Here is a 19083-nt window from a genome sequence, read left to right on the forward strand (position 1 = left end):
CATAACAGGTAGTGTACTTGCTTTCGATGCAGAAGGCTAAGGGTTCTACTCCCACAGTATGTAGATGCATTGCTGATACTGTACTGTGTTGTACTTATAAAGGGGGTGGATGCTGCAGTCATGAGAATGCCCTCTTTGATGGAGATACCTAGTAACTATGAACATGTTATCAGTTTGCCATCCATTCCTTATTGCAATATTACTAGCTTATCATTTTTTTAATGTAACATAGGAAATTTATTCCTTAAGGTCAACAGGCACATTATTTGTAGATGAAACAATGAAATATAAAGTTGTTTGCTAGCAGCAACCTCTCCATTAGTTACATATCTCTTGAATATAGAATTATTTAGATGACTTTTACTTCTGCAGAGATTGTGCATATTTACTGATACTGGTGGATTGTAGAAGTCTGAGTAGACTTTCATGATGGAAATGTTCTGAATTGGGCAGTTTCGTCATTATTGGTGCATGCATTTTTTTCACTGTTTATTGGAAAAATGTTCAAAACAATGAACTTAAAATACCCTCTAACAAATGTACTTTGTTATACAAGGAATATAATTTAATACTAATTAGGAAGGTGTTTATTGATTATCTGATCAGCTCAGGTATGCCCCCTCCCAGTTCTTGGTTGGATGTGTTCAGTTAGGAACCAGTTAAATCAACTCTCTACAAGCACAAACTTTTTTGTTACTGAATATTTTCACTGAGTCTGAATGCTACTGAAAATGATGAAGCCAGATTGAAGCAATCACTTCTCTTAGAGCTTCATTTTTTTTTGGCGGGGTATTGTAGAAGTCTGAGTAGACTTTCATGATGGAAATGTTCTGAATTGGGCAGTTTCGTCATTATTGGTGCATGCATTTTTTTCATTGTTTATTGGAAAAATGTTCAAAACAATGAACTTAAAATACCCTCTAACAAATGTACTTTGTTATACAAGGAATATAATTTAATACTAATTAGGAAGGTGTTTATTGATTATCTGATCAGCTCAGGTATGCCCCCTCCCAGTTCTTGGATGGATGTGTTCAGTTAGGAACCAGTTAAATCAACTCTCTACAAGCACAAACTTTTTTGTTACTGAATATTTTCACTGAGTCTGAATGCTACTGAAAATGATGAAGCCAGATTGAAGCAATCACTTCTCTTAGAGCTTCATTTTTTTTGGCGGGGTATTTATTGTCCACACATAGGGACCTAAATCCATCGTGTTGGATTTCTGCCTCACAATTCTTCTGGCTGAACTATACCTCTCAACTGTCTAGATTTTCGCAGAATGAATATATTTTTGCTTCTTATTTTTGGTCTGTTCCTCATAACATTTGTGGTTTTCTGGCAAATAATTTAGGATTAAAGTCACTTAATAATGACAGACATTGAGTTTCAAACTGCATACCCTTTGGAAAAATGCATGCTAAAGCAAGACCTGCTATTCTATCAACTGTCTATACAAGAGCAACTTTTAGTAGTGTTTGTTTGTTCCCCCAGTATGTTTGGCCTTGTCCAGATTTCCTGCATTAAGAGGTTGAGAGGTATGTTCAAATAAATAATTTTATAGAATTAGGTATATCCAGAACTCTCAACTGTCCCCAATTTTGGCTCAAAATGTTGCTCTCCCACTAATAATCCCCCAAGCAAAATGGCAATTTTGGAAGAAACGTGGAGGGTTTGCAATTAATAAATAATTGTAATGATCAGAGTTACAGATTATTTTTATTTTAGAAATGCATGTAGATTCTCTTATTTTTCAGCTGCTCAACTTAACAGTACTAATATTAAAAAAGTGTCCCTTTTTTGACAGGTTCCCAGCTGTATTGTGTGACTATTTTATATTTTTGCATCACATTTTAGGTCTCTTTTTCATAAAATTGTGGTTTTCTTTTTAATTAGTGGCAAATCATTAAAGATTGAAGTTAGAAAATAATGACAGACATTTGGGGTCTATATCAGAACATCGAAGTTTTAAAACTTTGGATGTTCTAATATTGACCCGTTTTGAGTGAACGCTAAAAATAGCAAAGCTGCAGAACACCAAATTCTTTTCTAGGGAAAAAATTTGGTTGGCTGGTTCTGTGGCTTCGCTATTTTCAGAGCTGTGGTAGAAAGTTACGGGTCAGGTTCAGGTAAGTGTGCGATTGTGTGGTTGTTAGGGTTAGGGCATGGGTTAGGTGAGTGAGGGTTAGGGCACGGATTAGGTGAGTTAGGGTTAGGGTGCGGGTTAGGTGAATTAGGGTTGGGGCGGGTTAAGTGAGTTAGAGTTAGGGCACAGGTTAGGTGAGTGTGCGATAGTGATGGACCTTAGGGTTAGGGTTTGGGTTAAGGTAAGTGGATAGATAGTAGTGTATGTACAGTTTAGTGTAGGTTTAGTTGTAGGATTATAAGTGTATGTTTGTGGACTGATGTTTTTTAGGTGTGCTTGTGTTGTGTGTTAGTGTTTTGGAATAGCGACTTTTTCCCCAAGGAAAAATTTTGCTGTTCTAAATGTTCGATATTATGTGGTTTAGATATTTTAGGTTCGATGAAATAGCGTTCACTATTTTCATCTTTCGATAGCATGATATAAATGCGACATTTGAGTTTCAGATTTCATACCCTTCAGAAAATTAATACTAATGCAAGACCTACTATTCTATTATTTTTCTAAGTTTATAAGAGCAATATTTAAAAATTGTCCTTATTTTTGGGCCTTTGTCCCACTTCTTTTTATGACTTTTTCCAGATTTCTTGCTCTGAGGTTGACAAATATGTCAGGGCCATCACTGTCAGCCAGAGACATTTCAAATTGTGACATACTTGTTGTACCCCACTCCCCCATGTAGTGATTCTGGATGTGTCCAAGCAAGGTAAGAAGCAGTTATGGAGTGTAATTGTGCAAAGTATCCCCCCATCCAAAGCAGACAAGTACTAGAGTGGCTTTTCATCTATCCTTGATTTTGCAGAATGTTCTGGTTTCCTGTCACATTTTATACTCTTGATTTATACTTCTTATTATTCAGAAAATGCATGTTGTTACAGTGCATTTTGCTCTGTGTAAGTAGCAATGCTCTAATGACTATCAAGTAAGCTTGTCTGGGATTGTAAGTGTAAGCAATCTTTAATAAGCATACTGTTAATGAATTATCAACATTGAAAGCCTTTTGTTGTTGTCATGCAGAGAATATTTACATAGCTAGATAACATATAAGCCTTAAATATTGAAATGCATATGACAGTATTTGTAATAAATGACAGAATTACAGTATTTTCAGAGTCTCATTACATTTGTTGGAGACTTGCAGTCATCTTTGCAGGCTTTACCTGTAAACTAAATAGAATGCCACTCTGTCATGTGTGGCCCATAACTCGTGCAGGAATCCTTTAAGCAATTTATCTTGAGCTTGTTTCTTGCTTGCTATTCATTTTTTACTTTGATCATGTTTTCCCCATGAAACAAGTAGATAGTTGTTGTCAAGCAGCACTACAGCAGGTCTTTTTTGGATAAGAAACATTTTTACAATCTGATACAATCTGTATCACAGAGATTGTTACTTTCAGCATGTTACTTGGTACTTGTATAAAGCTGAATATAAATTATAATTAGAACTGCAGTGCAAGGAGAAGTGGTTTGAGTTGAGTGCTGCTTGTTTTTTATACTTTATTTCAACTGGCATTCCAGTAATGTATTTAAAAAGTAATTTATTTTTTCATGCCTCACAACCTCTTTGTTTCCATCTAGACCTTAAGTAAGCTGTCATGAAGCCAAGGTATTGAAATATTTTTTTTTCTTCTCCACTTCATTTTGTCTTGATTGGACTCTCATAATGATGGTTTGGCACCCAGGGCAGCGTATTTAATTGAAGTCCCTGTTTTATGGTTTTGAGCATAGCTTAGCCCACTTCTAGTTGGCCACACCCCTTCCCATTGGCCCCACCCATTCAGCCCCCCCTTTGATTTGAATTCACCAGCCACCACTGTCAGACAGCAAATGTATGCTCTCAAGAATGATTCATAGGTTCATAGGTTCATAGGTAGGTACTAGACTATCGACCCTGGGGCCTATACAAGCCCAGCCAAAAAAGTTACCCTGGCTTTTGTCTCCCAAGAAAATTATTTGCTTGTGCCACTGTTGAACAGAGCCACAGAGGTGATCCCCGGGGTGAATTTCCTATTTCCCATCCAATCATCAAGATTTTTCTTGAAGAGTTCTAATGAGGAGCTTTGTTTGATATAGATAGGTAGTTTATTCAAATAAAGGTTTATCTCCCTTTAAGTCACAATTTAAAGCCACTTTCACAAAACTTGGGCTCATTATCTAGAATATTTCCATGCTGAAATAAGAGCATATAATACTTATGACATGTTAAGTCTACTTTATTAAAGCATCTCTTAAAAGAAGCTGCTTACACTGGTTGCAAAGGTAATAACAGCTGCTAGCTATATTAACAATTTATTGTCTGTTCTATAAATAATACACCTAGAGCTGTGACTGTTGTAAATATTATATTCAGTAAATAGTGTATCTATTAGTACACTCAAAGTAGTACTCATCTCCTACCACTTTTTTCTGTATACAGGACTCATATATCACTCATGTTATTGTACTTCTGTCTTACTTTTTCTGATAAAACTGTTTTGGTTTTATCTCTGATTATTGTTGTTTCACAATTTTGGACTTTGTTTGTATTCTATGTTCAGCATTAATGCCTATCATTTACCAAGTTATAGATAAAATGCGTCTGTTGATCAGCGTACTCACCCAGATATTAAACTGAAAAAAGTAAATAAAATAGATGTAACTTAGGTCTTAAGTTGTGTATATACAACCATTTCATTAAATGGTCATAAAAATGCAAACCTTCTGAAGGAAAACCCTAGAACTTAGTGAAGAAATCAAAACTTGAAATATGACTATGCCAAGATCATCAAACATGGCCAGAAGTCCAGACACCAGGTCAGAGGCCACATACCTATGAGAAAAGTCAAGAGATCATCATAAATGGGAATGTCAAACATCATCTAGTAAGTAGAGCAGAGAGAACCTGAAACCACTGTTATGTCCATGTGTCAGATATCAGCAGAACATATCAGATAGTGGCAATCTTGTTAATGACAAAATGAACATTCAATACATATTGCTGAGCAAATAAATCAATTTGCGTAGTAAGACAGGCCAGGCTGCACAGTCTATCAATGGGGTCTATATTAGAACACCGAACGTTCAAAATTTTAAGTGTTCTAATATCGAACCCTATGAATCAAAAATTTAAAACATCGAACATACAGAACAGCAAATTTTTTCCTAGGGAAAAAATTTGCTGTTCCAAAACACATACACACAACACAAGCACACCAAACAAACAGCAATCCACACACATACACCTAAACTCTTACACCTAACCCTACACTAAACTATACATACACCACTAACTATCCACTTACCTTAACCCAAACCCTAACCCTAAGGTCCATCACTATCGCACAGTCACCTCACCCGCGCCCTAACCCTAACTCACCTATCCCGTCCTAACCCTCATGTCCACACAATCACACACTTACCTGAACCCGACCCGTAACTTTCCACCACAGCGCTGAATATACCAAAGCAACAGATACAGACAACCGAATTCTTTCCCTAGGAAAAAAAATAGTATTCTGTTTCTTTGATATTTTCAATGTTCGCTGAAAATGGGTCGATATTAGAACACTCAAAATTTTGAACTTTCTATGTTCTAATATAGATCCTATCAATGACATGAAGCAGCATAGCTACTCAGTGAGCCATTGCTGATATCTTTCTGGACAAATAAGCTGCATTTTTGTGAGAGCTCTCAGACTGGTTTGTAACATAATGTGCTTCGAGGTCTGCAGACTTGCCTTTTGCCAATGAAATTCCAACCCATGGCCCTTATTTGCAAGAGGTTAAGCTTATAGCCAAACCATGGTTCATGCCTCCTGCTGGAGATGGAAAAGCATGAAATAGGGCAAATGCTGTGGACAGCAACCTGTTAAAGTTATTAAACAGGTCATAAAGCAAACCAGCACTAACCTCTAGAAGGAAATGAAGGCGCATAGAAAAAATTCCCAAACTTCCCTTTGATGTTTTATGACCTTGGAGGATAGTATGTTAAGTTAGCGAATGAAAGAGCATTCCCCTTTTATAGGAATGTGGTACACATTGCAACACTATTTCTGCAAGAGCTGCTAGCTACTTTTTTAAATGTTAAAATATGACTGTTTTGTTGAGGTACATGGACTTGACATAACTTACCATCTCTACCGTTTATTACCCAAAAGCCACAACTTCCTAACATTTCATGCAGACATTTCATTTTTTTGTCTGCTTTCTCAGATGCACAACATCCATCTGTCACTATATCCCACTGTCTTTCATTAATACCTTTCAACTGCACAGATTTTCACAAAGTGCCCATACTTTTGTTTCATAATTATGGTCTATTCCTCACGTGTGTGGTTTTCTGGCAAAACCCTGAAAACTGAATTCACTATATAATGAAAGGTATTTAAGTTTCAGACTTCATATCCTGAGTTGGGGATGTTGTCTCCCCAATTATTTTTTAGCTTTGTCCAGATTTCTTGGGCTTAGAAATTGAGAGGCATGCTTTTATTGAGATGCTCAGTTGGATCCCCACAGACTATAACCCTATCTGAAGAGAAAATAGTGCGTGTATTTTTTTACAGATGTTATACTAAGGAATTGCATGGCACCATCCTGTTGGGGAGGAAAGATGTTTTCATTATCCAACTATTCTCTACCTGGCCAACTCTAACATCAGTGTGGTTGGGAGGTATGTGCTAATATATGTACTATCAAATCCCACAGTGGGTGTCTTTTGTAACTAACCTTGCATTGGCTGCCTTGTGCAAGCTCCGAAGCATCTGCAACAAGATCTTTCAGGCTAACAACCTTCAACACCCCTACAAAATATGAAAACAAATGTTTCTACCCCCCTGCAAGCCTTGCACTATCAAATGTGCAAGTCATATCCTTATTTATAGTGACACAGGTGGGAATGCTTCTTCCATTCATCCTACATGCCCACATGTTTAATGTAAATTCCATTTGCCGGAATTAATTTAGCAATCTTCTCTAGGCAAATGCTTGTTCTAGCTACTATGAAACAAAAAGCCACCCATGTGGCTTATTTTCTGATCTGAGAAAGCAGAAGTGAACTCCAAAAGTGACATTTAATTTGAGCAACTGCTAAGTAGGTCAGCTACAAATACTGTTAAACATCAGACCTCATATGGCCATTTTGCCAACTAGCATTTAAATGCATGCAGTGGGTGGAATGTCTTGACAGCAGAAGACTTCCTGAAGCTCTTTAATTAGTTTATTTCATTTTAGAAGCACTATTTCTGGACATGTTAGGAAATGTCATCAAAACCCAGTATCCAGACACATTGTAGAAAACAACTCTGTAGATCTTAGATGTGATAAAAGCTAAGATTTTTTTACATATCAGCAGCTAATTGTCTTAGGTGGATTTTAAGACATGCACTGAAGAAGCTTAATACAATGTAGGAAACATCTGTGCAGATTCAGTCTTTCTCATCAAAACAACAACCTTAATTCAAGGACAGTGGACTGCAGTACAAGAAATCCAGATATTTGTTTTATATATCCATCTGATTTCCTGACAGGAATAAAAACTAATAATGTTAGATACACACTACCATGCACAGACCTTGTAAAACATTGTTAACATCTGTAGGGTTATTTTGAAAATCTAAGCAGCCAATCTTATCATGCAGTTGTTGAGAGTTATGCAAAGGCAGAATTTTCAACCTGGGATCATGCAAATTATATAGCATAAATTTTGTGAAATTATTCTGCACATCTGCTGTCTTTTATGTTATTTTATTTTTTATTAATTTGTTAACCAAATGAACTGACTAGACACAAGGGTCCCAGAAATATTGTCTGCTTAAGTGACTTGCTCAGATTCTCCCAGTAGTAAAATGGAGGTGGAATGAATTCAGATTTATATCCTTTATTACAGGAAACAATTCAGTAACATCCTAAGCAGCTCAGAGAAAATTATTATGCATCTACAAGGCACATACTTCTCAACCTATAGACACTGAACATAGGAACAAAGGCTCTTGAAAAGTAAGTACATACAAATAAAAATCTGGACATCTAATAAGCATAAAAACTGAATACCAAATAGCAAGTAAATCTTCCCATATCCAGTATGAATGTGGGATACTATTCAGAAACTTGTTTAAAAAACACAGTGATAAAAATATGCAAAAGATATAAGCACATTAAGAAGCAGGTAGTGTAAAACCTGTAGACTCTAATGAACTGTATCGTGCAATTCTAACACACAAGGTCATTTATTTTCACTTCAGTAAAAAGGAGTTGTAAGATATGTGTCCTTTTTCTTTAAATTATTGTTGCCACTAGTATGTTAGCAATGTAGCATGGTTTTCTGTGTATAGACATCTTAAAAAATTACATCATGAGAGGGATTCAGAAAATTGTGTGAGGGTGTAAATCAAACTTGAAAATAAGAACATTCCTCCAAAACAGGAACAGCTGAGAGGTCTTGGTAAGGCAGTTTTATTGCCCAAACAGCATGCTTCATATGTAGGTAGTTGAAAGCAACAAATAAAAGCAGCCCATATGAGAAAAGTACTTAATCTGTTATCTGGTTACAACACAGATTGTACTTGACATATATTGGCTTTTACACTGCATGAAGAAATTTTTTGTCCAAATTTAGACCAGCTTTATATTCAAACAGCTAATGTTACATGCACTTGTGGGTGTGACTTCTTGTATGTAACTATCTGATCTACCATCTTAAACATGCACATTAGTCCTCCTTTGGGTGATTGGACTGGAAATCTGCCTTACAGAAAAGCGCACACACACACACACACACACACACACACACACACACACACACACACACACACACACACACACACACACACATTCTAGAAACTTCCGTTATAACTGAAGGGTCACTTTGTAGTCTAAGCTACACCTTACTGGTGTTAATCCTGGAATGTCCATCTGAAAGCAAGATGTATTTTGCAGATCTTCATGGAGGTATGCACCCTAAGTTCTAATTTCCATGCTGAAAATGTATATTTCCTTTAGGGCTAATTTCCATTCCAATCAGCCAAAGACGGGCCAATGATAGTGATAGCACATGAAGGCAAGATCATTGTGCCATGCATCTGATTTTCTTGCTTAGTATTTGACAAACTATTGTGTACAATCCTCAAAACCTTCTGAAAGAACTATGCCATTGTCTATACCTCTCAATATTTTAGTGCAAGAAGTCTGGACAAATCAAATAATAATGGAGATTACAAGGGACCAAAATCAGTTAAAGAACTGAAATATCATTATTATGAATCCACATAGTTGTAAAAACGGATTTTGCATTAGCATACATTTTTCTGAAGGATATATAGTCTGAAACTCAAATGGCTATATTTACTATCAAATGTCTATATTTACTTAGGGACTACAGTCCTCATTGATTTGCCAGATAACCACAAATTTTATGAAGAACACACCAAAAGTATAAAAGTCTAAGCATAAATCAAAACTCTGGATATTCTGTGAAACTGTGGGCAGTTGAGTCATATGTGTCTGTTACATAATATGACAATCCACAAAGCATTTCAGAATTCAGAAACTGGTAATTGCAAGTGGAAGCTAGATGCCATCTTCAGATATGTAACTGATTAAGGCATACATTTGGTAACTTATATCAGTATAGGCAGTATATCATGCCCAGGCTTTACAAATGTTTTGTGTAATTGTCAGGAGAGTTTCTAAGCCATGCATTTTTCTTAACATACAGCAGATAGATAATAAGAAATCAATAATTTTGTTCTGCATTAGCCCAGGGGCTAGTGATGTGTAATGTCTATGATGGTATGGGTATGCATCATACCTCTCAGCTGTCCACATTTTGACAGAATGTCCAGATTTTTGCTGGATAATTTTACTTTGTTCCTCATAAAATTTGTGGCTGTCAGGAAAATTATTGAAGATGGCAGTCACTAAATAAAGAAACACCTATGAATTTCAGACTTCATAGTCTTCAGAAAAATGCATGTTAATATAAAATATTTAATTCTATGATCTTTCTAAGTTTAAAAGAGCAATATATAAATCCTGTCCATATTTTTGGGCTGCTGTTCCCCATTATTTTTGGCTCTGTCCATATTTCATGAGGTAACAGGTTGAGGAGTATGTATATTACTGGGATATTTTATGATAGGATCTCATAACTGTATGCAACATATTTTTTTTTCATATTTATTGATCAGGTACGCAGACTGGATAAACTGTTTTTTTTTTCCCCGGGGGCAAACCAGGAACACTACTGAATAAGGGACTTCATCAGAGTCACTTAGCAGGCAAACAAAGGTAGATTGAATAAAACACTCTACCTGGGAACAGGGAGCAGCTCATTAACAGCTCAGAGCTTAAGTCATCCAGGCTCATGACACCTTGAATGTCTCTTACAAGAGAAAACAATAGGTTCTCGAAGACAATGTTTAATCTCAGCAGAATTACATAAATGCGATAATTCCAAAAAAAAAAAATCTGATTCATTCCACAGTGGTAATTGTAAACTTAACCATGTTTCTGAAACCAGACAAGCCTCCCACCATACCCTCCATCTGAAAATGCCATCCAAACATCTTCATCCATACACCCATCTGCAACCTCTTTTCCCTGTTTTTGCACATGGGGTCAGGTGTCACTAAAACAGTGACAATCATCTCGAGCCAAAGGTCTACACTTCCTGGTGGCTAGCCCTGAAGCAGTAGTTCATCCAGACCACACACTCACACCTATGGCCAATTTAGAGTGTCTAATCTACCTACTGCATGTCTTTGGAATGTGGGAGAAAACCGGAGCACCGAGAGGAAATCCACGCGAACACAGGGAGGACATACATACTCCACACAGAAGTCACCTCAGCTGAGAATCGAAGCAGGGTACCTCTTGCTGTGAGGCAACAACACTATCTGCTATGCCACACCCAACACATCCTCATCATCCACTCTGAATTCACTGAACATGGGGAAGGGGCTACAATTACAACACCTTTCTCTTCTAGAAGTGAATAAACAGAGTATACTGCTAACATCTGAGGGTGCAGGAAATGCCCTACAAGTAAGGCTAGAGGGCTTGCCCTCAAGCAAAAATGTAGTTTGACTTGATAGTTCCCCCGAGGAATAAATAATGTGTCATGTTCTGAAATATTTTTTTCAGTGAATTCTGCAGTAATAAAATATTGCTTTAATGAGTAGTCATTCCACTGATTTGTTAGCAGTAGAGGAGCTACTGATCACTGTGGTGCAGCGGTAGCATTGTCGCCTCACAGCAAGAGGTTCTCCCATTCAATTCTTGGCTGGAGTGCCTTCTGTGTGGAGTCTGCATGTCCTCCCCACGGTCGAGTGTCATTCGAAAGACATGCGTGAATGAGCGTGCCTTCATTGAAGGTTGGGTGTTGGTCTGGCAAATAGGCACCGTAAAAATCTACTGCCAATCATTAGCAGACCGGAGTTCCGCTGTGGCAACCCCTAAATGGGAAAAGCCGAAAGAAGAAGAAGAAGAGGAACTACTGATGTGCTAAACTGGTCATAACCTTGCTTATTGTTGCAATTACAGAACAGAAAATAAAGCAGTTTTCAAGCAAAGTCTCTAATACAGCATTAAATTTACCTCTGTATTTACTAGCAAAACACTGTTAGGCCATGATAAGGAAACTAGAGAATGTACCAGTGACTAGAAATTTAACAATACTAGAAACATGAGACACAGTAACCTTAATGAATTGGGGATGTGCATGGTTAATAATTTTTAGAACTTTATTTAGCATACTACTCTCACAACCCAGACTTAACATTTATTCAGAAACATTCATTATTACAAAATAAATTGTATTCTGGAATGAATATTCATAAGTTTTAGACCCCTACAGCTGAACTTAATATGCCATGTTATGTGCAACCTCTGTTATTAAATTTGAGGTGATAGCTGTTCAGGCCCACTGCTGAGATCTTTCTGCTTCTAATTAGCTATCTCTTTCTGTTTGGGAATATAATCACAAACTTCGGCACAAAGTCACAGAGCTGTATGAACACTGAACAAAAAGTTTCACAGGACTTAGGAATGAATGTGGTTAGTGATGCTCCGCGTTTCCTATATGAGAATGGATGGAAATGCAAAAGCAAGTTGTATTCTCATAGAATCAATAATATACATTTGCAAGTTGTTTTTTGACTATGTCTTCTTCAAGAGTAGATACTAATTAGTAAACACATTTGCATATTATTATTAGTGCAGGTACTTGTTATTATAAAACCTTCTCTACATGTATGATTATAATCCTTTGTTGAAATAGAATAATCATGGTCCATCAGTCATGCAACAGGACAGTAACACTAAGCTGCAATAAATAAGAGAAATGTTACATGACTTAAGGATAACTGCTTTCCTGCTATAGTCAATCAAATAGCACATAATAAAACATAATAAACAAGTTTGAGTAAATCCAAATGTTTGTGAGGGTGGAGATTTTAGACTGAGATATTCTGAAAGATAAAACAATAAACTAAGGTTGCATTTGTCGGAGTTGTTGTCAACTTAGGTGGATGTAAAAGAAACCCCAGTATTTTTAAAATAAGGTAGAGGAATTCCCCCCACAGTCTGAGGCAAATTGCTCCTAGTTACTATTATTACCACCTCGGGTCTCCAATAACACTAGGCCATGAGACTAGTGGGGCTATATTATTAACCAAAATTAAATCCTTAGGTAATTGTGCCCCCACACCCCCCTAACTATATATACTAACTCCAGGATCACACTACAGCGATGAAAGGGTCCCCAGTGTAGTGCGATCCTGGAGTTAATATATATAGTTGGGAGGAGTGTGGGGGGCTGGGGTTGTGGGTGGGGCGTTGCCCCCCTACCTATTTTGGTTTTATATCGTTCACTTTATAATTCAGTATGTTGAAATTTATCATTGTAAGATTTCAGTATTATGGGTTTCAGTCAAGTGATTTTTCAGTATTTTGAAATTTCAGTCTAATGGTCTCAGTCAAATATGATTCAGTCAAATGAAGTTTCTATCATCTGATAGGGATCCATATATATATATATATATATATATATATATATATATATATACATATGCATACATATATATATATATATATATATATATATATATATATATATATACATACATGCACACACACACACACACACACACACACACACACACACACACACACACACACAGTGTGTGTGTGTGTATGTATGTATGTAGGTTTACTATCAAAATGCTGAAATTGAAAACAGTGTCTAACAAAATTACCGAATTCTTTATGCAACTTTGATAATACCAAACTACCAAAAATGACAGAAATGGTAACACCACAATCAACATTCAAACACCGGGAGTTCCAATGTCAAACATCTGTGTTACTGTTAATGTTTTTTCAGGGGGGAAAGCCACACTGCACCGCCTGCATATTATATACACCAACTCCAAGATTGCACTCCACTGAGGAAAGGGAACATTTCCCAAGCCGCCCTGCACCACGGTCTCATTTCAAAATGTTGACTTCATATTAGCAAATGTATGCTCACATTCACTAATATGAATTCATATATTTTCAGTTCAACATTATGGGCATTGGTAGAAGTGCCTTTGACCAACCTATTTTCACTGAACTGAGTTTCCACATTTTGATAGTAAACCACTATAGTCTGTCTTTTGGTTATTCCATCTTTGTGTGTTAATCTTTCACAGTGTAGAAATTACTTTTGTAATGGTGCCCTCCACATTTATGCAATTGTTCAAACTGATTTTGCTGTATAATCTTTTTGTACTTGCTAAAGCATATAACTTGTAGTGGAGCTTTTCTCCCCAGGCCTCTACTGAAAATGGACATGTATCCAGTTAGACTAGCCCGGTCAACAAATGTAAAATAAAATAATATATATATATATATATATATATATATATATATATATATATATATATATATATGTGTGTGTGTGTGTGTGTGTGTGTGTGTGTGTGTCTGTGTGTGAGACTGGAATACAGTGACAAGCATTTGAAACATATGAGTTGACCCTAAAATCTTTGATTCCATGATTAGGGAGACGCATGGGGATTTATGTCACAGTCATAGGACCATTCTTTTTTTCCACAATAGCAAAGATGGTCTCTTGTCACAGCTAATATTCAAAGAAATCTGTATTTGTTGTCAACATTTTCTACACATCCTGTAGTGATTGCTGATCCTGCCCCCTTACAGTATAATTTCATAGACATTATGTCTTTTAATTCAGAGCACCACTGGAGGTTTCCAGTCTATTACTTAAAAATCTGTTAAAATTGAGGAAGCAGACTGCAATAGAAACAACAGCTAAATTCCATTATGCAGTTTCATCCTTTGCTGTTTGGCTGGGAAAACATAACACAGAAGTGGCAAAGGAAAAATAATAATAATACACACACACACACACACACACACACACACACACACACACACACACACACACACACACACACACACACACACACACACACACACAAGTCTGTATCAAATGTTTGAACTATAAAAAGTTTGAATGCTAAGGCATAGAAACAGTTCACTTTGCCTCACATTGAATCTCAAATATTTGAACAACGTAAAAACTGTTCATTTACAGGGTGCAGTGTTAAACATCACTACTGGATTATGGCCATACAGGTATACAGAGGCAGAGGCAGTGTGCCCTTGCTCATTGGTTGGCACGGATGGGTCTATACCAGCAACATGGTGATGTTGACCTTATAGGTCATGATGGGTCTTTGTGGCTCTTCCACTAAGGATATGTATGGGAAAAGTGCAAAGACCAGCATATTGACTCAGACAGTGGGAGTATTTATTTAGTCAAACATGCCTATAGTGCCAGTGGGATATACTAAAGGCAGACAAGCAATTATCACCTTGTCATCAGTACTGACAGCTATCAGTATGTCCTTGGCAACCACTGGAATGTAGTTTGCTATGCAGCAGTATAACAATGTCTTTGATATGCCAGGTGGAGATGGAATCGGCATGGGCATAGGTGAGGTAAGCCATCATCAAGATAACGACATGCAGACTCCTTGTCATACATCATTCATGCCTGTGGCAATGGCCACGGCATGTGACCATCAAGCATCTCTGCATGTCAGACATTACGTGGCAGTGGTATGCTAAGCAGGCATATTGTGTTAGGTACTTCTCTGCAAATAAAGATCATGAATATTTTCTGCACAGGCTTCAAATGTGTGTGTGTGTGTGTGTAGATATATATATATATATATATATATATATATATATATATATATATATATATATATAGATATAGACAGATAGATATATACACTCACACAACTCACACAAATACACACACAAACACAAGCACACTCACATACAGGTTTTGTCAAACCGTACATAAAACTGTGACATAAGTGTTTCAGTGTAACTTCACAAGCCATAGCAGCAAGTAATTGTATGCTGCTTGTATATATATATATATATATATATATATATATATATATATACATATATGACTGCATCAATATGGAAAGAAAGCTTCCATTATCCTCTGGTATGAGAGCTCATTCTTTTGTTTTCTGTTGAAAGACAAGAACAAAATACAAATCATACTAATTAAATGCCCTAAAAGGGTCCACTTAGCTATACGGGATTTAATAGGGTGGTGGCAAGGTCTGCATACTTACTGTGCATCTTAGCATCACTCTCCCTGACCTCTCCTTCAGATTGGCTTAGAATGTCAGGATGGTAGCCTCTGAGGTCACTGCAGTGGTGCTGGCACTACTGCCAAGAGCTGCTAATATAAGTAGCAGGAGTCACCACCCTGGCAAGATTGAGTCAGGCATCCAATTTATACTGTGGATCCTCATAAAAGTCTTCAAGCAGATGCTCCTGCTCTCTCCGTACATAAAGTACAGAAGTATTTTGCTTTCTTTACTGCACAGTCTAGGAACCCAAACACATTCTGTGTCCTTGGGAGCCACTGCCATTCAGTTCATCACCATCCAGGGAAAAATGTAGTCACTCATGCTGATGAAGCTAAGACTTTACACACAGCTTCAGGTGCCTTGTTAGTATGATCAGTCATTGCACCACCAACTCACAGCAGAAAACAAATGGTAGATCACAAAGATGTTACAGTGTGAACAATGAGATTTAAAGAGTGTACAGGCTTCTCAGTGACTAGTGTAGCACAATGGTGTTACGGTGTGAGCAATGACATGTAAAGAGCATGCAGACATCTCAGTGACTAGTGTGGCACAATTGTGTTATAATGTGAACAATGATGTGTAAGCACTATACAAATATCATTTACTAGTGTGGCACAATTGTCTTACAGTGTGAGCAATGACATCTGAAGAGTGTACAAACATTTCAGTAACTAGTATGGCAAAGTGGTGCTATAATGTGAACAATGACACGTAAAGAGTGTGCAAGCATCATGGTGACTACATGTCTCCAAATATTAGATCTTCAGCACTTGTACAGAGGCCACAATACTAGAATTGATTTTTTTTATTTCCCTGCTGGGGTCATCAACCAGCCCATGCATGCTCATTGCACTTTGCAAGTATTCATGTATGTGCATCAGGTTGATCTAACCTTCTAGAGCAGCACACGTGGTTTGCGCATTAAAAATAAAATTGAGGATAGGCTCAATAGCATAATGGCTGTATTAAAACAGCATTGCAGTTACACAATAAACATCAGTTGCAGTCAGTGCTTTTATCTTAGCACTACAAAAGTTTGCATGAAAGCAACTTGTAAAACTTATTTCCCTATGGGAAACCTACAAGTGTTCAAGCTACACAAGCATGCATGATAAGTGCATGGATATTACATCATTAAAGTTTTCCTGTACTACAGATGCTTTATTTCTGTGTTGTTTGAAGAACATCATGAAACATCGAGGATGTGGGGGAAGAGCAAGTTAACAGATGACAATAACAAGAATGATACATCCTGTGTTGGGGCCTATAAACAGTATAAACAGTGGTATAGGTTACTGATATGGCAGGAAACATGAAGATGATGTACTGTGCCAATATCCACACAAAGCAATAAGGCTTACTTCCTATCTTACTGTGGAAAATATTGTCCCTGGTGTAGGACAGACACTGTGTATGTCTCACTCACTGTTGCTATGCAAGCCTTGCAATGTGGCCATTTGATGACACGTATCTCATAAATGTTGCAGTATATGCTGTGACATCCTGCAAGGGAGGGTTACATTTGTCAAGTGAGCCATACACTGTGTAACTCCTATAGATGCTACAGGCTTGAGTGTGTAGAGTAATGATGCATTAGCTGTAAGTGGGATATGTTTGGGGGTGGGTCACCTACACAGGGCAGATGTGTTCCTGGAGTGGATCTTTTATTCTGCATCTCTCCATGGCATGGCTGAGGGATTAGTCCATATACCTTTTGCAATCAACCTCTCCCTCCAATGGATTGCAGATGTGAGGAAGAGTATGTGTGAAGTAATTGTGGGAGGAGGAAGAGGGTGAGGGTGAGCCTGCAATAACACTGATAACCTCTGCTGGGTGCTGTCGATCCAGCTGTTTTGCAGCATATACACATTTTTATGTCTGCTGTGGGGGGTCACCATAAAAAGGTATAGTCTATTACCTTTGTAGCAGTTTTGTTTATCCCCTTTCTACATCTGTACCATGGTGTACATGTCTGGTATGTGCTTATTCTGTTGTTGGGATGGTGGAATGCCTCCAACCATATCCATTTAGGGAAATGTACGTAAATAATGCTAGAGGAGTGCATTCACATCCTGTGGGATGACTTATCTTAGCCACTCCTACCTCTGTGCTGCTCACACATTACCCTCAGGAAACCTATAACAGTTAAGTGTGCTGTGGAGACAGACACACTTACTGGATAACTATGGTGAATGGCACTATTGGAGGAAGTTGTTGAACACTTGAATAAAAAATCCTCAACTAGCAGTACATTTCTCACTGTGGCCCATGGATATCTGGAAACAAGAGCTGTCCCATATATAGCTGTGTCCACAAGTTTTCCTGCTCAGTGTGATGTAACCCACCTGGCCTGTGTTACTACAACAGCCAGAAACACAACATACATACTACTGCCACAAGGATGGCAGCAATACAGGTGAGTAAGTCCCCATCATTTTTCCCATGCAATAGGGGTCTTGGGAAACACTGGTCAGTTTCATGACTTACTGGGTAGAGAAATAGCATATGCAATTTGTTAGCAGTTGAAATGTATATCTATTTGACTTTCCAGGATTCCATGAATGTGACTGAAAGGGTATAGTCTCCCATATAGAAAATGTTATCCCACTGCAGGTTGTCAGTCAGCAACATCAGTTAGCACTCCATCAGGATAAATTTGAATGGGTCTTCTATGTATGTGTCTGCTAGGACCATTTGGGGGGAGATCAATGTTGTCAGAGGCAAAAGCTGGGTTTATGAATGTAACAATAGAAGAGTTGCCAACATAACTGACATGACTGCACAGGCACGTGATAACCTGCCAATCAAAGGATCGAAGGGTAACAGCCAGGGGCCCACAGCCAGAGTTCCCATTGCTATACACAGATGAGTTGTGATCATCTCTGTCTGGAGATCTACAAATTCCACAGTGGAATGCTAAACTTGGCTGCTGAATTACATGTGGCACCTTGAATGCTCATTGGTGATGCCACTGGTGATGTCCCAAGTGGATATGTCTAAACATGTGTTACTATCTGCAGTACTCATCCAGTTCAAGGTGATGAAAGTAATGAGCATGGCTTCATTGTTGTAACAAGAATATTGGGCTAACAACTGCAAAGACAGTGAGCTTAGAGTATGTGAACCATAGTTTTTCTAGTGCACTGTGTTATAATTGAGTGGCTTCAGAAGGCTGTGGGTTTTGGGAAGAGGCCTTCTTAGTTTGGGTAGTGATTATGTTTATTTACAGATGCTGTGTTATCAGGTTCCTCCATCATGGATATCAGTTTGTCTGATCTT

The sequence above is a fragment of the Protopterus annectens genome, chromosome 4.part1 (assembly GCF_019279795.1).
Source record: "Protopterus annectens isolate FY-2018-M chromosome 4.part1, PAN1.0, whole genome shotgun sequence".
Classification (NCBI taxonomy): Eukaryota; Metazoa; Chordata; order Ceratodontiformes; family Protopteridae; genus Protopterus; species Protopterus annectens.